The sequence below is a fragment of the Oncorhynchus gorbuscha genome, linkage group LG04 (assembly GCF_021184085.1).
Source record: "Oncorhynchus gorbuscha isolate QuinsamMale2020 ecotype Even-year linkage group LG04, OgorEven_v1.0, whole genome shotgun sequence".
NCBI lineage: Eukaryota > Metazoa > Chordata > Actinopteri > Salmoniformes > Salmonidae > Oncorhynchus > Oncorhynchus gorbuscha.
In genome coordinates this window covers 45218947-45243204 of record NC_060176.1, presented here as the reverse complement: position 1 = coordinate 45243204, position 24258 = coordinate 45218947, and the positions used below count along the sequence as shown (strand labels likewise).

At 38.9% G+C, this 24258-nt stretch overlaps 1 pseudogene; it reads right to left on the bottom strand.

The window, feature by feature from the left end:
• Positions 1-24258, bottom strand: part of LOC124034138 — a 221369-nt pseudogene that overhangs the window by 58390 nt on the left and 138721 nt on the right.

Sequence of the window (24258 nt, the reverse complement as noted above, 5' to 3'; positions counted from 1 at the left end):
ATCTCTGAAACTGGAAACACTTATCTCCCTCACTAGCTTTAAGCACCAACTGTCAGAGCAGCTCACAGATTACTGCACCTGTACATAGCCCACCTATAATTTAGCCCAAACAACGAATGAGATAAACGCATATTTTAATAGGCTACATATAGACCTACTATTTGTATTTTATATTTATACCTTTGCCTATTCAATCTGGTTACCAACATAGGCCTATTGTATTGTCTCCAAAGTCTGTGCTTTAAAACCAAAAAGATCTGAGGGAATTTTTGCTACCTGCACTGCTGACAACTATTTTGGTCCACTCACACAGCAGTAATAAAGGCCCAGATCACAACATTTATGGGATTACAATTTTTTTTAAATGATTTATCAGAGGGTGCTGCAGAACCTTTAGCACCCCTACTTTCCGCGGCTATGCTGAGCACACCTCTTATTACCGGCGCAGGTGAAGAAATGGGAGCAATTAAGGGGAAAAACAGAACAATGGATAAGCAGGAGAGGAACGCACGGACAAATAAACAAGGAGAACTATAGAACCAAGAAACTAGGAGAACTATAGAACCAAGAAAAGGGAAGAACTATAGAACCAAGAAACAAGGAGCACTGTAGAACCAAGAAACAAGGAGCACTATAGAACCAAGAAACAATGATAACTATAGAACAAAGAAACAAGGAGCACTATAGAACCAAAAAACAATGAGCACTATAGAACCAAAAAATAAGGAACACTATAGAACCAAGAAACAATGAGCACTATAGAACCAAGAAACAATGACCACTATAGAACCAAGAAACAAGGAGAACTATAGAACAAAGAAACAAGGAGAACTATAGAACAAAGAAACAAGGAGAACTAAATAACAAAGAAATATGGAGAACTAAATAACAAAGAAACAAGGAGAACTATAGAACCAAGAAACAAGGAGAACTAAATAACAAAGAAATAAGGAGAACTAAATAACAAAGAAACAAGGAGAACTAAATAACAAAGAAACAAGGAGAACTATAGAACAAAGAAACAAGGAGAACTAAATAACAAAGAAACAAGGAGAACTAAATAAAAAAGAAACAAGGAGAACTAAATAACAAAGAAACAAGGAGAACTAAATAACAAAGAAACAAAGGAGAACTATAGAACAAAGAAACAAGGAGAACTAAATAACAAAGAAACAATGAGAACTATAGAACCAAGAAATAAGAAGAACTATAGAACAAATAAACAAGGAGAACTAAATAACAAAGAAATAAGGAGAACTAAATAACAAAGAAACAAGGAGAATTATAGAACAATGAAACAAGGAGAACTATAGAACCAAGAACAAATAACCTAGGAGACTATAGAACCAAGAAACAAGGAGAACTAAATAACAAATAAGGAGAACTAAATAACAAAGAAACAATGAGAACTAAATAACAAAGAAACAAGGAGAACTAAATAACAAAGAAATAAGGAGAACTATGGAACAAAGAAACAAGGAGAACTAAATAACAAAAAAACAAGGAGAACTATAGAACCAAGAAACAAGGAGAACTATAGAACCAATAACAAATAACCTAGGAGACTATAGAACCAAGAAACAAGGAGAACTAAATAACAAACAAGGAGAACTGAATAACAAAGTAACAAGGAGAACTAAATAACAAATAAGGAGAACTGAATAACAAAGAAACAAGGAGAACTAAATAAAGAAACAAGGAGAACTAAATAACAAAGAAACAAGGAGAACTGAATAACAAAGAAACAAGGAGAACTAAATAACAAAGAAACAATGAGAACTATAGAACCAAGAAACAAGGAGAACTATAGAACAAAGAAACAAGGAGAACTAAATAACAAAGAAACAATGAGAACTATAGAACCAAGAAATAAGAACTATAGAACAAATAACCAAGGAGAACTAAATAACAAAGAAATAAGGAGAACTAAATAACAAAGAAACAAGGAGAACAAAATAACAAAGAAACAAGGAAAATTATAGAACAAAGAAACAAGGAAAATTATAGAATAAAGAAACAAGGAGAACTATAGAACCAAGAACAAATAACCTAGGAGACTATAGAACCAAGAAACAAGGAGAACTAAATAACAAATAAGGAGAACTGAATAACAAAGAAACAAGGAGAACTAAATAACAAAGAAACAAGGAGAACTAAATAACAAAGAAACAAGGAGAACTGAATAACAAAGAAACAAGGAGAACTGAATAACAAAGAAACAAGGAGAACTAAATAACAAAGAAACAAGGAGAACTAAATAACAAATAAGGAGAACTGAATAACAAAGAAACAAGGAGAACTAAATAACAAAGAAACAAGGAGAACTAAATAACAAAGAAACAAGGAGAACTATAGAACAATAACAAATAACCTAGGAAACTATAGAACCAAGAAACAAGGAGAACTAAATAACAAACAAGGAGAACTGAATAACAAAGAAACAAGGAGAACTAAATAACAAAGAAACAAGGAGAACTAAATAAAGAAACAAGGAGAACTAAATAACAAAGAAACAAGGAGAACTAAATAACAAAGAAACAAGGAGAACTATAGAACCAAGAAACAAGGAGAACTATAGAACCAATAACAAATAACCTAGGAGACTATAGAACCAAGAAACAATGAGAATTAAATAACAAACAAGGAGAACTGAATAACAAAGAAACAAGGAGAACTAAATAACAAATAAGGAGAACTGAATAACAAAGAAACAAGGAGAACTAAATAACAAAGAAACAAGGAGAACTAAATAACAAAGAAATAAGGAGAACTATAGAACAAAGAAACAAGGAGAACTAAATAACAAAGAAACAAGGAGAACAAAATAACAAAGAAATAAGGAGAACTAAATAACAAAGAAACAAGGAGAACTAAATAACAAAGAAACAAGGAGAACTATAGAACAAAGAAACAAGGAGAACTAAATAACAAAGAAACAAGGAGAACTAAATAAAAAAGAAACAAGGAGAACTAAATAACAAAGAAACAAGGAGAACTAAATAACAAAGAAACAAAGGAGAACTATAGAACAAAGAAACAAGGAGAACTAAATAACAAAGAAACAATGAGAACTATAGAACCAAGAAATAAGAAGAACTATAGAACAAATAAACAAGGAGAACTAAATAACAAAGAAATAAGGAGAACTAAATAACAAAGAAACAAGGAGAATTATAGAACAATGAAACAAGGAGAACTATAGAACCAAGAACAAATAACCTAGGAGACTATAGAACCAAGAAACAAGGAGAACTAAATAACAAATAAGGAGAACTAAATAACAAAGAAACAATGAGAACTAAATAACAAAGAAACAAGGAGAACTAAATAACAAAGAAATAAGGAGAACTATGGAACAAAGAAACAAGGAGAACTAAATAACAAAAAAACAAGGAGAACTATAGAACCAAGAAACAAGGAGAACTATAGAACCAATAACAAATAACCTAGGAGACTATAGAACCAAGAAACAAGGAGAACTAAATAACAAACAAGGAGAACTGAATAACAAAGTAACAAGGAGAACTAAATAACAAATAAGGAGAACTGAATAACAAAGAAACAAGGAGAACTAAATAAAGAAACAAGGAGAACTAAATAACAAAGAAACAAGGAGAACTGAATAACAAAGAAACAAGGAGAACTAAATAACAAAGAAACAATGAGAACTATAGAACCAAGAAACAAGGAGAACTATAGAACAAAGAAACAAGGAGAACTAAATAACAAAGAAACAATGAGAACTATAGAACCAAGAAATAAGAACTATAGAACAAATAACCAAGGAGAACTAAATAACAAAGAAATAAGGAGAACTAAATAACAAAGAAACAAGGAGAACAAAATAACAAAGAAACAAGGAAAATTATAGAACAAAGAAACAAGGAAAATTATAGAATAAAGAAACAAGGAGAACTATAGAACCAAGAACAAATAACCTAGGAGACTATAGAACCAAGAAACAAGGAGAACTAAATAACAAATAAGGAGAACTGAATAACAAAGAAACAAGGAGAACTAAATAACAAAGAAACAAGGAGAACTAAATAACAAAGAAACAAGGAGAACTGAATAACAAAGAAACAAGGAGAACTGAATAACAAAGAAACAAGGAGAACTAAATAACAAAGAAACAAGGAGAACTAAATAACAAATAAGGAGAACTGAATAACAAAGAAACAAGGAGAACTAAATAACAAAGAAACAAGGAGAACTAAATAACAAAGAAACAAGGAGAACTATAGAACCAATAACAAATAACCTAGGAAACTATAGAACCAAGAAACAAGGAGAACTAAATAACAAACAAGGAGAACTGAATAACAAAGAAACAAGGAGAACTAAATAACAAAGAAACAAGGAGAACTAAATAAAGAAACAAGGAGAACTAAATAACAAAGAAACAAGGAGAACTAAATAACAAAGAAACAAGGAGAACTATAGAACCAAGAAACAAGGAGAACTATAGAACCAATAACAAATAACCTAGGAGACTATAGAACCAAGAAACAATGAGAATTAAATAACAAACAAGGAGAACTGAATAACAAAGAAACAAGGAGAACTAAATAACAAATAAGGAGAACTGAATAACAAAGAAACAAGGAGAACTAAATAACAAAGAAACAAGGAGAACTAAATAACAAAGAAATAAGGAGAACTATAGAACAAAGAAACAAGGAGAACTAAATAACAAAGAAACAAGGAGAACAAAATAACAAAGAAATAAGGAGAACCATAGAACCAAGAAACAAGGAGAACTAAATAACAAAGAAATAAGGAGAACCATAGAACCAAGAAACAAGGAGAACTAAATAACAAAGAAATAAGGAGAACTAAATAACAAAGAAATAAGGAGATCTATAGAACCAAGAAACAAGGAGACCTAAATAACAAAGAAACAAGGAGAACTATAGAACAAAGAAACAACGAGAACTATAGAACAAATAAACAAGGAGAACTAAATAACAAAGAAACAAGGAGAACTGTAGAACAAAGAAACAAGGAGAACTAAATAACAAAGAAATAAGGAGAACTAAATAACAAAGAAACAAGGAGAACTAAATAACAAAGAAATAAGGAGAACTAAATAACAAAGAAATAAGGAGAACTAAATAACAAAGAAACAAGGAGAACTAAATAACTAAGAAACAAGGAGAACTAAATAACAAAGAAATATGGAGAACTATAGAACCAAGAAACAAGGAGAACTATAGAACAAAGAAACAACGAGAACTATAGAACAAAGAACAAATAACCTAGGAGACTATAGAACAAAGACACAATGAAAACTATAGAACAAAAAAACAAGAAAAGGAAAGCAGATGACATGAAAGTCAAAGACAAAGAACGGACCAAAAGACAAAGAACGTGCGTGTGTTGATTCCCATAGCCGAAAGCTAAAGCCAAGCCTAGCCACGACAGAGATGATTTGATTTAGGGTTTGACGAAAGACTTGAGTTAATGAATTAGGTTTCATTTTCCCTTTATTGAACAGGATAAACGCCATGCTGTGAAAAATGTTATATATTTTTGCAACTTAAAAGCTGACTCCTCCGCTGTATACACCACACCCTGCTACTTCATAGATCAGAACCCCTCTGGACCGATCACAGCTACAGGCAGGCCATGCTTTCCATCCAACCCTGCAACCGCCGCTACAAACAGGTTGGCCATATGATCTTGCTTTGGACTCCAGAAAAGGTGACAAGATATCCCTAGTTGATATTGGCTGCTGACATGAATAACTTTTAGCTCAAAATATAAAAACACAGTGTATTTATGCATCTTTCGTTTGGAAATGTTTATGGCTGCAATGGCGGGTCAACGTTGGAGAACAACTGGCCTACACAAACCCAGTTGTCTCAGTAAGATCCATGAAGGGAAGTGAAGGAGGACAGGGAAAGAAGACATGGTCAGGGAAGCGTGCAGGTGTGTGTGTGTCTTTGTAACCATCAAGGTTATTCATCTACTATTCTCAGGCCTCTTCTCCCCCATAGTGTCCAAGCTTGTCTGGACCTGCCACTCTCCATGTGCCTTCAATCTATGTGAGAGAGAGCAAGCGGCTTTGTCTGCTCACTGCCCGCCAACAATAACATTCACTATGCACAGACTCAACAAGAAAGGTAGGTGACTTTTCTTTAATCCAAGGGCATTGAGTCCTTACGGAATATATGGGTCTATATGGGGCCCCAATGGTGTGTGATTCCTTAGGCACATTGACTATTTACCCCTGATAAAGGAGATTTTAACTAGCTTAATTAAAAACACATAAAAGACGGTAGGAAGAATGGATCTTAAAAGGACCAATCCAGCCATTTTTATCTCAATATCAAAATCATTTATGCGTAACAATTAAGCACCCTAGCTGTGATTGTTTTCAATTAAAATGGTCAAAAATAAACAAAAATAGCTTCTTAGCGAAGAGCAATTTATCAAGCAAGAATTTAGCTAGTAATGTCTGCGAGGGGTCTGAGTGGGAAAGGGAAAACAGAAAACTAGCTATTACTGGAAGAGAGGTTTGGCAATCTCTTTCTTATTGGTCTATTAACCAATGTACTGCCTAGTCACCAGGCAGGCCAAAAGTCCATTCCACCAAAACAGGCAGAAATTATAGCTCTTGCACTAAAAGGGCATTTTCATCACAATTTCACAGTATTATTCCAACCTCAGGGGGAAATATATAGCACCAGTCAAAAGTGCTATATAGAGTTTTTCTTTATTTTACTATTTTCTAACATTGTAGAATAATAGTGAAGACATCAAAACTATGAAATAACACATATGGAATCATGTAGTAACCAAAAAATGTGTTAAACAAATCAAAATATGTTTTATATTTGTCATGATGACAGCTTTGCACACTCTTGGCAAATAGTTTTTGACTGCACTAGGCCTTTAACAGCATCAACGGAGCAGTCCATCCATAACATCATAAATACTTCTCTCGGAACAAACGTATTATGATTCCCTCTCACATACAGTGCCTTCAGAAAGAATTCATTTACTTATTCCATATTTTGTTGTGTTACAGCCTAAATTCAAAATGCATTAAATGTATTCATTTTTCTCACCCATCGACACACAATAATATTTAGACAGTTTTGCTAATTTATTGAAAACTTAAACAAAAATATAAACACAATGTAAAGTTTGTTCCCATGTTTCATGAGCTGAAATAAAAGACCCAGAAAGGTGTTCGATGGGGTTGAGGTCAGGGCTCTGTGCAGGTCAGTCAAGTTCTTCCACACCGATCTCAACAAATTATTTCTGTGTGCACGGGGGCATTGTCATGCTAATACAGGAAAGGTCCTTCCCTGAACTGTTGCCAAAAAGTTGGAAGCACAGACTCGTCTAGAATGTCATTGTATGCTATAGCGTTAAGATTTACCCTCGCTGGAAATAAGGGGCCTAGCCCGAACCATGAAAAACAGTTGCAGACCATTATTCCTCCTCCAACAAACTTAACAGTTGCCTCTAAGCATTCGGGCAGCTAGCATTCTCCTGGCATCCATCAAACCCAGATTCGTCTATCGGACTGCCAGATGGTGAAGCGTGATTCATCACTCCAGAGAACGCGTTTTTTATACCACTCGAGTTTCATAACACTCCAGCCGACGCTGATTATACCACGGCAAGTTTTATACCACTCCAGCCGACATTTGGCATTGCGCATGGTGATCTTAGGCTTGTGTGTGGCTGCTTGACCATGGAAACCCATTCCATGAAGCTCCCGATGAATCGTTCTTGTGCTGACGTTGCTTCCACAGGCATTTTGGAACTCTGTTGTGAGTGTTGAAACTAGGAAAGATCATTTGTACGTGCTACGCACGTCAGCGGTCGCGTTCTGTGAGCTTGTGTGGGCTACCACTTCGCGGCTGAGCCGTTGTTGCCCCTAGACGTTTCCACTTCACAATAATAGCACTTACAGATGACCGGGGAAGCTCTAGCAGAGCATAAATTTGAGATTATATACACCTGTCAGTAACGGGTGTGGCTGAAACAGCCGAATCAACTAATTTGAAGGGGTGTCCACATACTTTTGTATAAATAGTGTATGAACAGAGCTTGTCAATTCAATTATTTTAAACCTAACCACACGTCATCGCTTGCAGCCGTCGGTTTCAACCGGAGGCCACTGTGACATTGATTTCCCCAGTAATCCTTCGCTGTTCAATTATGTATAGGCATGCTGACCCTATAAAAAATCTATTACTGACAGGTAGACGAGACCCGCCTCGTCCCAGAGGCCTCAGCACAGCTGTCTGTAGTCATCTCTAGTCATCACACTGCACTCCATGGGGTCTGAAATTAATTCTCTCTGCTTAGGGAAATACCTGGACAGAGGTGTAGGTGGCTGTCTGGATTCATTTGCCACAGCGATATTCAAATAGACATTTATTGACATTTAAACATAGACAAATTGGGACAGAAGTCCATTTTCCTTTAAGGTAGGAAGGTTAATTGAAAGGAAACGTTCCATGAGCAGCACTTCGTGACAGTACATTCTCAACTTATTACTTCACCTTGCTGGCTGACTTCAGCCAGCCAACAGTCAGTCCCTGCTCTCCTCACCTCATAGCTCTCCTCTTCTCTCTTCCTAGCTCTCCTCCCTGTGCCTCAGTCTGGCTAAATCAAGGGCACTGGAGCACTGCTTATCTGTGGCTGTGATTCGTCAGCCTGGTTGGTAAATAAGAGACGTTATAATCACGGGCCTCCTGGTGGCATTGAGGGTCCATTTACTAATCAATAACATCCAATTCTTCATACATCTTCTGCTCTGATTATCTTGGCCTAATCCAACACTACACAATTTGTCTGTCCATTACCTGGTGCAGGACAAAGCACCGCTGAGCATGTTGTTTTCACTGGTGGTTATGATTTTAATGGTGATAAAGCTAGTTGGCTATCCAGTTGGCCAGGTGTGAGAAGAGGTGAGAAGAGGACAATCTCAGCCAGGCTCTTTTAATTGCAAATCCACCTGGTCTCCTTTTGATACAGAAACCATTGGTTTCACAGCCTAGGCAACATCGCATGCGGTGAAGTGCAGAAGATTAAGAAAAAGTAATAATTGTTCTCTGGAATATAGCTTAAAGGCAGAGAAAATGTTCAAATACTGGGAGTGCTTGAATCAAAATCTGTGAAATTGCGTAGCGAGCGAAGATAATGTGTTAGGTTAAGTACCATGTGGGGAGGCGGTGGCGCCGTCTGGAGGGAGCCCAACGAGTAGACAGTTATTCACTTGAGAATGCAGATGAGCTGAACAAGTATGAACAGAGTTAATGAATACAAAACAGCTTTCATGTCCTACAGTACATCAGACCTGATCTACTCTGGATTTACAGAGACCATATACTCCCTTTACAGTAGGAAATCACCACCATGGCTCTATGAAATAAAAAAGGATAATATCAAGTTCATAAGCTTATGAAATAAGCAATAGGAGCCATTATAGTACTGCTAGTTGCTTTATTGTAGAGAATTGAACAGACACTGATTGGTCAATATGTTATCAGACCCTATATGCACACATGTCTACAGGTAGCCTAATCTAGTATTACAACAACCCCTTTCCTCCCAATCCAGTGCAATTGTCATGCTTAGTCAGTGCAATTTGCTACATTTTGGTAAATAGCATAACATTATTCAAATACAGTGCTTGGGTTGGAGCTCATGCTTTCCATTTTCTAAAGAATTGATGGAATTTGCCAATAATTCAGTATTTAGCAACAACATATTTTTGCCCACAGTCCTCCTACCACCTAAAACATCCCAGTATGTTCAGCCCACTGTGTCAACATGTTGAAGGAGAAGAACAGGCACTTTACTTTTTGTTATTGCTAGATAACGCCCCATTCTCATCTTTCATATCAATTAACTAGCTGGCCTCTTGCTAAGCAGTGGATTTAGCATAAAACCAAAAAGAGTGAACTATTCCCTCATACTTTTCCCATGCTCTGACTGAATCACACAGAGTGGAAATGGTACAAGTTCTGACTTTCATTTCCCCCATTATCAGTCCCACAACAATTTCACAGCACAGCAATCACACAAATATGAACTTCCAGAAGTAATTAAACAGGCTTTACTGCAAAGGGACCTTCATGAATACCAGAAAGACGACGATTCCTATTGAAAAGCCACTAATCAGAACACATTCCAGACGAGGTGTCACATCAGCTTTGTTTTCCCGGAAATCCCTTCAGGAAACAGAAGTGTAAGCCTCTAATCAACACAACCTGCTCTAGGATACATCCCAAATGGTGCCCTATTCCCTGCATAGTGCACTATAGGCTCTGGTCAAAAGTAGAGCATAGGGTGCCATTTGGGGCACAGCGCTAGTCTGTTGTGCACGTCTCTCTCTCTGACACCAGCCTGATGGGTCTTAATTGGACTGAACATATGGGGTCCATACTTGCCAACATTAGAAAAAGTTCAAATTGAAACTTTTTCTCCATCTCAAAATATGCATCAGCCAATTACAATCGTTGACATAGTTGCACGTGACCAAAAGCTACGTTAGTTGTTCCCATTAGATAACCTGCCACATTTAGCCCCTTGTTGATTATCCCTTACACATATAGCATAGACATAGGCCTACACTTACAATACCGGTATTTTAAAATGAGATTATAATAATGCATATGAAACGTTGTACAAGTACACTACCGGTCAAAAGTTTTAAAACACCTACTCATTCAAGGGTTTTCTTTATTTTTTAAAACTATTTTCTACATTGTAGAACAACATTGAAAACATCCAAACTATGAAATAACACATGGAATCATGTAGTAACCAAAAAAGTGTTAAAATCATCCAAATATGTTACATTTGAGATTCTTCAAATATCCACCCTTTGCCTTGATGACAGCTTTGCACACTCAAACAAATGGATAGTATAAGATCAAAGATACAATATGGCTACATAAGCCTACGAACATTTTCATTGAATAGCAAAATCACAAGAATGGCTTCAGATCAAAGTCTACGTTGAGACTGAAGGGAGCAAGAGTTTTTAAATTAAAGATCCAAGCAGCCTCTCGTTTTTAACAATAAATTGTCGAGGTCACCTCCTCTCCTAGGGAGGGTGACGTGTTCAATTCCGATATAATGTAGGGACAAAATCGAGTGGCTGCATTCCAAAAAGTGGCCTGCAACTAGGTACACCGAGTTTTTGCACGTAATGTTACCACAATCCTCCGAGATTCATACTTTTAATTCGCGTTTCGTTTTACCCACATCATGTTTTTACCACAAGGACAAGTTATAAGATAAATAACTGCTTTAGTGGAGCAAGTGATAACACCTTTGATTGGGATGTTTCCTTGTTTGAAGGATCTACATTTGTAAGTGCCATTGCATTGAGCGCAGCCAATTACACTTGTAGTTTCCATCCGGTAGAGGCGCAAATAGATGTTGTGCAGGGGTATTTTAGGATAGAATTTCAGAGTGTATAAATTGATTTCTGCCCCGCGAGAATACGACCAGGGGAGGATCCAAAAACACATTAACAATACTGTCATCGGATCTTAGAATGAGTCAGTGTTTGTGAAAGATTCTCTTAATTTTTCAGAGCACTTTGAATAGCGGGTAGTAAAAACGCAAAAATGCTTGTTTGTCTGAGACTGTCCTGGAAAGAGATCATGTCTTGTTTTATCACGTGCAACTAAGTCGACAATTTTAATTGGCTGATGTGCATTAAACTTTTTCCTATCTTCGCAAGTATGGACCAACAATCTCCTTAAAACTCTGCATGATAACTTTAACACAACTTTAAAAATAACCTGTTGACATTTATGAGGGAAAGTTAGTGTTTTTCTTTGTTTGTTTAGGGTGCTGGATAGAATATGTAGTCAACAAAGGTTCTTAATGTGTGATTTCTGTAAGCCTACTTGTCGCCTAACTTTGGAAACATCAAAAAGAACACTGACAAGTGCCTATAGACTGAAAAGCATCTGTTGTAACAATACGTAATGTACATGTGCGGCAGGTAGCCTAGTGGTTAGAGCGTTGAGCCAGTAACTGAAAGGTTGCTGGATTGAATCCCCGAGCTGACAAGGTAAAACTCTTTCTTTCTGCCTCTTGAGCAAGGCAGTTAAACCACTTTTACCCGTGTGCCCGAAGACTTGGATGTTGATCAAGGCAGGCCCCCGCACCTCTCTGATTCAGAGAGGCTGGGTTAAATGCTGAAGACACCTTTCAGTTGAAGGCACTCAGTTGTACAATTGACTAGATATCCCCCTTTCATCCGATGTACTGCATCAAGTCTTAGATGATCATAATCAAAATGTCATTACGGAATTTTCCCACAATAAATATGCAGGCCCATGATTCCACACATGGAATCCATATGTCATCTCACTACCTAGTAGCTAGACAAGGCGATATAAATCATGCTTCTTAAAACAGAATCAAATACAACATAGAATTATAGAATATAGGATGATCTCTAATCAGGGACTGATTTAGACCTCGGACACCAGGTGGGTGCAATTACAGTGCCTTGCGAAAGTATTCGGCCCCCTTGAACTTTGCGACCTTTTGCCACATTTCAGGCTTTAAACAAAGATATAAAACTGTATTTTTTTTGTGAAGAATCAACAACAAGTGGGACACAATCATGAAGTGGAACGACATTTATTGGATATTTCTAACTTTTTTAACAAATCAAAAACAGAAAAATTGGGCGTGCAAAATTATTCAGCCCCTTTACTTTCAGTGCAGCAAACTCTCTCCAGAAGTTCAGTGAGGATCTCTGAATGATCCAATGTTGACCTAAATGACTAATGATGATAAATACAACCCACCTGTGTGTAATCAAGTCTCCGTATAAATGCACCTGCACTGTGATAGTCTCTGAGGTCTGTTAAAAGTGCAGAGAGCATCATGAAGAACAAGGAACACACCAGGCAGGTCCGAGATACTGTTGTGAAGAAGTTTAAAGCCGGATTTGGATACAAAAAGATTTCCCAAGCTTTAAACATCCCAAGGAGCACTGTGCACGCGATAATATTGAAATGGAAGGAGTAACAGACCACTGCAAATCTACCAAGACCTGGCCGTCCCTCTACTACACAACTCCATTGTGTCCTCCTCCCAGAGTGCTAAGAACCTTGGCGTGATCCTGGACAACAAACTGTCGTTCTCAACTAACATCAAGGCGGTGGCCCGTTCCTGTAGGTTCATGCTCTACAACATCCGCAGAGTACGACCCTGCCTCACACAGGAAGCGGCGCAGGTCCTAATCCAGGCACTTGTCATCTCCCGTCTGGATTACTGCAACTCGCTGTTGGCTGGGCTCCCTGCCTGTGCCATTAAACCCCTACAACTCATCCAGAACGCCGCAGCCCGTCTAGTGTTCAACCTTCCCAAGTTCTCTCACGTCACCCCGCTCCTCCGCTCTCTCCACTGGCTTCCAGTTGAAGCTCGCATCCGCTACAAGACCATGGTGCTTGCCTACGGAGCTGTGAGGGGAACGGCACCTCAGTACCTCCAGGCTCTGATCAGGCCCTACACCCAAATAAGGGCACTGCGTTCATCCACCTCTGGCCTGCTCGCCTCCCTACCACTGAGGAAGTACAGTTCCCGCTCAGCTCAGTCAAAACTGTTCGCTGCTCTGGCTCCCCAATGGTGGAACAAACTCCCTCACGACGCCAGGACAGCGGAGTCAATCACCACCTTCCGGAGACACCTGAAACCCCACCTCTTTAAGGAATACCTAGGATAGGATAAAGTAATCCTTCTCACCCCCCTTAAAATATTTAGATGCACTATTGTAAAGTGGTTGTTCCACTGGATGTCATAAGGTGAATGCACCAATTTGTAAGTCGCTCTGGATAAGAGCGTCTGCTAAATGACTTAAATGTAAATGTAAATGTAAACTTTCAGCTCATACAAGGAGAAGACTGATCAGAGATGCAGCCAAGAGGCCAATGATCACTCTGGATGAACTGCAGAGATCTACAGCTGAGGTGGGACACTCTGTCCATAGGACAACAATCAGTCGTATATTGCACAAATCTGGCCTTTATGGAAGAGTGGCAAGAAGAAAGCCATTTCTTAAAGATATCCATAAAAAGTGTCATTTAAAGTTTGCCACAAGCCACCTGGGAGACAGGTGCTCTGGTCAGATGAAACCAAAATTGAACTTTTTGGCAACAATGCAAAACGTTATGTTTGGCGTAAAAGCAACACAGCTCTACACTCTGAACACACCATCCACACTGTCAAACATGGTGGTGGCAGCATCATGGTTTGGACCTGCTTTTCTTCAGCAGGGACAGGGAAGATGGTTAAAATTGATGGGAAGATGGATGGAGCCAAATACAGGACCATTCTGGAAGAAAACCTGATGGAGTCTGCTTTAGACCTGAGACTGGGACGGAGATTTGTCTTCCAACAAGACAATGATCCAAAACATAAAGCAAAATCTACAATGGAATGGTTCAAAAATAAACATATTCAGGTGTTAGAATGGCCAAGTCAAAGTCCAGACCTGAATCCAATCGAGAATCTGTGGAAAGAACTGAAAACTGCTATTCACAAATGCTCTCCATCCAACCTCACTGAGCTCGAGCTGTTTTGCAAGGAGGAATGGGGAAAATTTTCAGTCTCTCGATGTGCAAAACTGATAGAGACATACCCCAAGCGACTTACAGCTGTAATCGCAGCAAAAGGTGGCCCTACAAAGTATTAACTTAAGGGGGCTGAATAATTTTGCACGCCCAATTTTTCAGTTTTTGATTTGTTAAAAAAGTTTGAAATATCCAATAAATGTCGTTCCACTTCATGATTGTGTCCCACTTGTTGTTGATTCTTCACAAAAAAATAGTTTTATATTTTTATGTTTGAAGCCTGAAATGTGGCAAAAGGTCGCAAAGTTCAAGGGGGCCGAATACTTTCGCAAGGCACTGTAACTATCAGGTAGAACAGAAAACCAGCAGAACTCCAAATCAAATCAAACTTTATTTGTCACATGCGCAGAATACAACATGTGTAGACCTTACCATGAAATGCTTACTTACAAGAGCAGAGCAGTTCAAGAAAGAGTTAATCAAATATTTACCAAATAAACTAAAGTAAAAAATTATAAAACGTAACAAAATAACAATAACGAGGCAATATACAGGGGTTACCGGTACCGAGTCAATGTGCAGGGGTTCAGATTAGTCGAGGTAATTTGTACATGTAAGTAAAGTGACTATGCATAGATAATAAACAGTGAGTTGCAGCAGTGTAAAAAACAAATGGGGTGTCAATGTAAATAATCCGGTGGCCATTTGGTCAATTGTTCAGCAGTTTTATGGCTTGGGGGCAGAAGCTGTAAAGGAGCCTTTTGGTCCTAGACTTGGCACTCTGGTACCGCTTGCTGGGCGGAGAAAACAGTAGAGGAAACAGTTTATAACTTGGGTGACGAGTCCTTAGCAATTTTTGGGGCTTTCCTCTGACACCGCCTAGTATATAGGACCTGGATGTGGCAGGAAGATTGGCCCCAGTGATGTACTGGGTCGTACACACTACCCTCTGTTGTACCTTATGGTCAGATGCCGAGCAGTTACCATACCAGGCGGTGATGTAACCTGTCAGGATGCTCTCGATGGTTCAGCTGTAGAACCTTTTGAGGACCTGGGGACCCATGCCAAATCATTTCAGTCTCCTGAGTGGGAAAAAGTGTTGTCGGGTCCTCTTTACGACTGTCTTGGTGTGTTTAGACCATGCATGATAGTTCGTTGGTGATGAGGACACCAAGGAACTTGAAACTCTCGACCCGCTCCACTACAGCTCCGGTCGATATTAATGGGGGCCTGTTCGGCCCTCCTTTTCCTGTAGTCCATGATCAGCTCCTATGTCTTGCTCACAGTGATGGAGAGGTGGTTGTCCTGGAACCACACTGCCAGATCTCTGACCTCCTCCCTATAGGCTGTCTCGTCGTTGTCAGTGATCAGGCCTACCACCACCGTGTCCTCAGCAATCTTAATGATGGTGTTGGAGTCGTGTTTGGCCACGCAGTCGTGGGTGAACAGGGAGTACAGGAGGGGACTGAGCACACACCTCTGAGGGGCCCCAGGGTTGAGGATCAGCGTTACAGACGTGTTGTTAACTACCCTTACCACCTGGGGGTGGTCCGTTGATCCAGGATCCAGTTGCAGAGGGAGGTGTTTAGTCATAGGGTCCTTAGCTTAGTGATGAGGTTTGTGGGCACTATGGTGTTGAACGCTGAGCTGTAGTCAATGAACAGCATTCTCACATAGGTGTTCCTTTTGTCCAGGTGGGAAAGGACAATGTGGAGTGCGATTGAGATTGTGTCATCTGTGGATCTGTTGGAGCGGTATGAGAATTGGAGTGGGTCTAGTGTATCCGGGAGGATGCTGTTGATGTGAGCTATGACCAGCATTTAAAAGCACTTTATGACTACCGACATGAGTGCTACGGGGCGGTAATCATTTAGGCAGGTTACCTTCGCATCCTTGGGCACAGGGACTCTGGCGGTCTGCTTGAAACATGTAGGTATTACAGACTCGGTCAGGGAGAGGTTGAAAATGTCAGTGAAGACACTTGCCAGTTGATCCGTGCATGCTTTGAGTACACATCCTGGTAATACGTTTGGCTCCGCGGCTTTGTGAATGTTAACCTGTTTAAAGGTCTTGCTCACATCGGCTACTGAGAGCGTTATCACACAGTCGTCCAGAACAGCTGGTGCTCTCATGCATGCTTCAGTGTTGCTTGCCTCGAAGCAAGCATTAAAGGCATTTAGCTCATTTGGTAGACTCACGTCACAGGGCAACTCACAGCTGGGTTTCCATTTGTACAGTGGTTGCTTAACTAAACATTTTGCGATTATGCTGCGGAACTTACAGGTAATTTGTGGTTTAGTACGGTACCCTGCATCACTACTTCAATGTGCCAGACCAGCGCAAAGGGGAGTTAGAGCACTGATTATGCTTTTGTGTCCAAGGTGCTACTGCGTCTCTAACTGACAATGAAAGGGCGACGTAAACCAAATAGAAACTGATAATTGTGCACGACTTCAAAATTGAATTTCAATGAACTGAATGATGAGGATGAAGAAAGTGATTCAATTTAGAACAATGGTGTAATAATTGCTATTCCTCTGTCCTGCCCGCTGCCCGCACCCGGAAAAATAGTATTTTTTTTGTTACAACTCGACAGTATTACCTACTAAAACTGTTGTTACACTAAGGTTTTTATTCTAAGAGAAACTTCTAGAGACTACAATTAGGGTGTGGAAATGTTAGGATTATTTTGCTCTTACTGTAGTACTGTAGCCGACTCTCGACCGGTCACGTTGTACAGTGACCGAGTGGCACAGTGGTCTAAAACACTGCATCGCAGTGCAAATTGAGTTGCTATGGATGCTGGTTCAATACCTGTACCGGCCACTACCAAGAGACCTATGAGGTGACGGTAGGCTTTTGGTTTCTCTCCCTCTAAAAACAGAAATAAATCATTCTGAATAACAAACTGGCTTTATTTACAAATTAGTAACAATGTCTCTCCCCATGCTCAAGAATGGTCTTTTTTTCATTCACTTTAGGTTATTTGAAAACAAAATCGTCTCCAAAATATCCTTATTTTTTTAAACAAGCCAAAGATATTTGGTTGTAATTTCAGTTTAATCCACCAGAAAAGACAGAACAAATAATACAAACAAATATTGTGGTTAAACTCAAATATACTGATTGATAATAAAAACTGTACTATATTTTATGTTATTCCTGAAAGCCCTATTCTGCTCACTTAAATTAATAGAGATCCTGATCATGGTGCTACAAGATGTTGTTACAGCATAATCAAAGTGAGGACAATCGACAATCTGCTGTATGCTTATGGCCTATTGTAAGCTGAAAGTCACATCTTTCCAGTACTCCTCACACCGCCCCAAACTCCACCGTTAACACAGTTACCATTCAAAAACGAGATGCTTATCTAAAAAAAAAAAAAAGACATTGCGACCAAAGAGAACAGATGAAATGGACATAATTTTCATCAAGCCAGCTTCTTTCTACGGTGCTACCTGTTCCAGGGTTCCACCGTAGCCATTTGAGGTCTTGAAAATTAGCCGGAGCTGAGAGGATCACCAAAACAAAATGGTATTTCGGTTTCAGTGCATTTTCTTAAAACAAATGTATATAGCCTATCAACGTGTAGGCATACCATTTGATAAAATTGATCATTAAATAAAGTTTAAATAAAAAAATCATAATAATTGTGTACTAAAACGTGAATGTGTTTTTGCAGAGTATACCAACCATGCCGACAACCATCCGTGGAGATTAGTGGACAAAAGGCTGGACAATCCATGACTTCTGTCAGACTCATTTAAGAAAAAATATTCTTCCAGTTCGAGTTGAGCAATCGCTGTTCTGATGTCCATAAGAGATGGTAACAGCAACATTATGTACAAAATAAGTAAAAAAATAAGTTACAAACAATGCAAAAAAAACTAACAAAATAGCACAGTTGGTTAGGATCATGTAAAATGTCAGCCATCCCCTCCGGCGCCATTCTACACAACTCCAAACATCCGCTGTAGGATTTGAATACCCTTGGATTATAGGATCTCTATGGCTTCTTACCAGTGTTCTGATCCATGTGCTCCCGGGACACATGTTCATTCTGGTGCACCCATTCTCCATTGCACTTGAAGAAGATCTGCAAGGCAGGCACAGCCCGACACAGCAGCTTGATTGGGTTGCTTTTGATTATGTAGGAATCTTCTGGTTCCTTGAGGAAGTGAGGCAGGGTACCTGGGACTGATGGTAGGGAGTCTGGCAGGATGTCACCTGTGGCTCCTGCAAAGAGAGAGACTAGTTAATTCAATCAATCAATTACATGTATTTTATAAAGTCCTTTTTACATCAGCACAGCAGTTGTCACAGAGTGCTTTACAGATACAGCAGATACCCAGCCTAAATTCCTAAAGAGAAATACAAAGCAGTGTTCTTCTGGGTGACAATGACTGACATTCAAAACAAAACCCAGGAAAAAGCACTGATAGATATGTTATGAAGATTTTAAAGCTGCATTATGTAACTTTTTCTATGTCCAAAAGCTGTAAGTTGCTAGTTGTCATTCAATGTGATTCAACAGTAACAATTTAGTGCCTGCAGCCTACCTGAAAACCCCTGTATTTGATTTGGCTGTTGGTTTGGATTTTCCTGACAGATTTAGTACTGTGCACAATGAATGGCAAGTTTCCGCCACAAGCTCATTGGGTCAGACTGAGAAGATCTCAATTGCATACTACTAGCATCATCTCTCCTCGTCCAGACCCATTGGATGAGAAAGGCAAAAGGCTGAGAAAGGCAAAAAGGCTGAGAAAGCCAAAAGGATGAGAAAGGCAAAAGGATGAGAAAGGCAAAAGGATGAGAAAGGCAAAAGGATGAGAAAGGCAAAAGGATGAGAAAGGCAAAAGGATGAGAAAGGCAAAAGGATGAGAAAGCCAAAGGGATGAGAAAGCCAAAAGGATGAGAAAGGCAAAAGGATGAGAAAGGCAAAAGGATGAGAAAGCCAAAAGGATGAGAAAGCCAAAAGGATGAGAAAGCCAAAAGGATGAGAAAGGCAAAAGGATGAGAAAGGCAAAAGGATGAGAAAGGCAAAAGGATGAGAAAGGCAAAACCCACCAATGGGTTTTGAGAAGGAAATGAGAGGAAAGGACGAGAGTATTATTCCATTTAGAATCTCCCAGAAACGGAAGAAAAATGGGATGCATATCCACACTTCGCTAGCGAAGAGATATGGCAGATGCGGGGAGCAAACAACATGTCCCAGCATCTCCTCCATATAACCCAAAGAAACTTAAAAGGGAGAACAATAGAGCCCGGGTCAAGATGAGAGTGAACCTCGGATTTGTGCTCACAAACTCATGACTCTCCTGTGACGATCTGAAGGATCAGGTTACATCGTAAATAAAAAATTAAGACAATTTGTATATTGCTAATTCATGATTCTATGCTATGGTTCATGCAGATACCCAAGGGTTTGCAACCTTCAGTAATGAGACTGATGAGGTAAAATTCCTTAATGAGCTACTGTTTTCATAAGATATGAAAATATAGGAATTCAGGAAATTAATGAATTAACTCGGGAAATAAAGACTCGTTAAACATTTTCCTGTGGTGCCCCAACTTCTTAGTTAATTAAAGTTACATGATTTGTTTAATCACGTAATTAAATTACACATAGAGAATTGATTTGATAATATACAGTCTTCACATTTAACAAAACTAGCTAAGGGATTGAAAACCAACCAAGAGACTGTTCTGCTGAAAAGACAAAGCTAGCCAGCTAATAAATATTTCTAGATATAAAGTAATATGTTGCGTTTGCTATTTAGTTGTAAATATGTATGCAAGTGGGCTCCTGAGTGGCGAAATGGTCTAAGGCACTGCATCTCAGAGCTAGAGGTGTCACTACAGACCCTGGTTTGATCCCAGGCTGTATCACAACCCGCTGTGATTGGGAGTCCCATGGGGAAGCACACAATTGGCCGAGCGTCGTCCGGGTTAGGGTTTGACTGGGGTAGGCCATCAATGTAAATAAGAATATGTTCTTAACTGACTTGCCAGATAAAGCTTAAATACATTTTTTTCCAAATTAAAAAAGTGCTATAGCTACTATTGATTACTTGTTTTCAAGCCATGTTAGCAGCTAGCTAGCTAGAGACTGCGTCATTGGTTTATTTAAATTTGTATAAAATGTTGCTTTGCTATTTACTTTTAATAAACTATGACTATATGTATTAATTTGTTATATTTCTTATCTCTGTGGTCTGAATAGTTAGCTAGTGAACTTTACTTCTCTTCACACTACTGTACTGGCACGGAATAGCAGTTATGGCAAAAAAGCTCTAGTTAGAAAATATATATGAATAAAAATATTGCTTCTATTTCAGTTATGAAAGGGATCAATCAATATCAATACCTACCAAGCGTTGTGTGTTTCCAACCCCACCATTGTCAAGTATTGGAGCAGAATACTTCCCAAGAATTGATCTATTAATAAAGTGTACATCTTCCAATAATAGGCATACAGTGGGGCAAAAAAGTATTTAGTCCGCCACCAATTGTGCAAGTTCTCCCACTTAAAAAGATGAGAGAGACCTGTAATTTTCATCATAGGTACACTTCAACTATGACAGATAAAATTAGAAAAAAAATCCAGATAATCACATTGTAGGATTTTTTATGAATTTATTTGCAAATGATGGTGGAAAATAAGTATTTGGTCATGTACAAACAAGCCAGATTTCTGGCTCTCACAGACCTGTAACTTCTTCTTTAAGAGGCCCCTCTGTCCTCCACTTGTTACTTGTATTTATGGCACCTGTTTGAACTTGTTACTTTGAGAATGCGGAGGGCAACAAGATCTACAGTGCCTAGCAAAAGCATTCATCCCCTTGGGGTTTTTCCTATTTAAATGTAGTTTAAATGGATTTGGATTTCATGTAATGGAGATACACAAAATAGTCCAAATTGGTGAAGTGAGATGAAAAACATTTAGTTCAAAAAATTCAAAAAATAAAAAACAGAAAAGTGGTGTGTGCATATGTATTCATCCCCTTTGCTACGAAGCCCCTAAATAAGATCTGCAACACCACTAAGAAAGCGGCAAGCTCTCCAAACAGGTCAGGGACAAAGTTGTGGAGAAGAACAGATAACGGTTGGGTTATAAAAAAAAATATCAGAAACTTTTAACATCCCTATGAGCACCATTAAATCCATTATTGAAAAATGAAAAGAATATGGCACCACAACAAACCTGCCAAGAGAGGGCCGCCCACCAAAACACACAGGCCAGACAAGGAGGGCATTAATCAGAGGCAGAAAAGACACAAAAGATAACCCTGAAGGAGCTGCAAAGTTCCACAGTGGAGATTGGAGTATCTGTCCATAGGACCACTTTAAGCCGTACACTCCACAGAGCTGGGCTTTATGGAAGAGTAGCCAGAAAAAAACCATTGCTAAAAGAAAACAATAAGCAAACACGTTTGGTGTTCACCAAAAGGCATGTGGGAGACTCCCCAAACATATGGAAGAAGGTACTCTGGTACCATCCCATGATGCTGCCACCATCATGCTGTGGGGATGTTTTTCCAACGGCAGGGGCTGAGAAACTGGTCAGAACCGAATGATTGATGAATGCACTAAATACAGGTAAATTCTTGAGGGAAACCTGTTTCATTCTTCCAGAGATTTGAGACTGGGATGGAGGTTCACCTTCCAGCAGGACAATGATCCTAAGCATACTGTTAAAGCAACACTTGAGTGTTTTAAGGGGAAGGGGAACATTTAAATGTATTGGAATGGCCTAGTCAAAGCCCTGACCTCAATCCAATTGAGAATCTGTGGTATGACTTAAAGATTGCTGTACACCAGCGGAATCCATCCAACTTGAAGGAGCTGGATCAGTTTTGCTTTGAAGAATGGGCTTGGCAATTATATGTGCCAAGCTTATAGAGACATACCCTAAGAGACTTGCAGCTGTAATTGCTGCGAAAGGTGGCTCAACAAAGTATTGACTTTGGGGGGATGGACAGTTATGCATGCTCAAGTTCAGTTTTTTGTATGTTGTCTTGTTTCACAAAAAATATTCTGCATCTTCAAAGTGGTAGGCATGGTGTGTAAATGAAATGATACAAATCCCCCCAACATCTATTTTAATTACAGGTTGTAAAGCAACAAAATAGGAAAAATGCCATGGGGGTGAATACTTTCGCAAGCCACTCTAAGTGTTAGTCGGCAGCGTAGCCTAGTGGTTAGAGCGTTGGAGTAGTAACCGGAAGGTTGCGAGTTCAAACCCCCGAGCTGACAAGGTACAAATCTGTCGTTCTGCCCCTGAACAGGCAGTTAACCCACTGTTCCCAGGCCGTCATTGAAAATAAGAATATGTTCTTAACTGACTTGCCTGGTTAAATAAAGGTAAAATAAAAAAAATAAAAAAATACGTTGTGAAAAAGATTTGTATATGTCAAATGAAAAGAATGTCCTGTTATTATTTTCAACAGATGTCAATGCTTCAGTTCTGCACTAATACTAAAATTCAATAGACAATAATATTTTATGAGTATTCTGTCTTTCAGCTATATATTAAGAAGTCTGCATAAGAAGTCTCCCTGAAGTGCCACCAACAACGGCTGAGCTGCTCCAACTTTGAGGACACGTTTCCACGCGACAGAGGATGCGGTTAGCAAACCTTTGAGAGGGGAATGACCTGAGCTATCCCTATTGTTGTCAGATTTGGTGGCTCTCTAGAATTGTATAAACCTACAGAGTACTGTGAAATGTTGAAAGAGAGGGACTTACAACCAAACTTATAAATCATATAAAAATAAGGGTAGTTTGTGTGCCAAAAAAAATAATAATTGTGCATTCTTTATCTAGCATTTCAGCATCATTGTTGTACTTTTGAAATTGTTTTAGATTAATTTACAAAACTGTACTTTCTTCCTGGATATCTACGATCCTGAATGTTTCCTACAAGAGGGTAGGTATGCAGGAAGGTGGAAGGACTACCCTGTTGTAGATACTGTAAAAAAAAAACAAGTCGGTACGATCAGACAGATCAGGTCAAATAAAAGTGTATTAGGGAGATAAGCAAGAATACAAGGTAGTAGCTGTAACTTCAATAACAAAAGCACAGTGTGAGGAAACAATTAGGAGAATGTACTGAACTGATATCACCCTAACCATGAAAAAAATCACTAAGAAAACAACTGACAAAGTAGTTGCATATGCCAATAGATGCCTAGTAGATGGCATCTGAAGAATAAAGTACAGTGTAGTCTTGGAAAGTGTAAAACTTATGTAAACAGACTTGGTAATAAAAAAATAGAATAGTGCAGTGGTGAAATGGCAGCAGACGTGTGTTGTAAAGTGCAGGAGTCTAGATTGAAGAATTTAGCAGTCTGTGCAGTCATCTTAGCAGCCCTCAAGGTCTTCCTCTGCAATTCTTTCTGAAGCCTTGCCTGTGCCCCCTCCTCTAGCTAGACTCTTCAAAGCTGGAATCCTTCAGACAAAACACACGAACAACACTGTTAGGAAGTGGTCATGATTGAATGTGTTGTCTATGATTAGGCTACATCATATTAATACCAATTTCCTTTGGTTTGATAAACATTTACCGCCACTTGTCATTATCAGAAATTACTATTTGAGAAAAAAAACTAGTTTATTAGCTTGCAAGTAGATAGATAGCGAGCTAAGGACTACCATAGTTCTCGAGAATGTTGGGCAATAC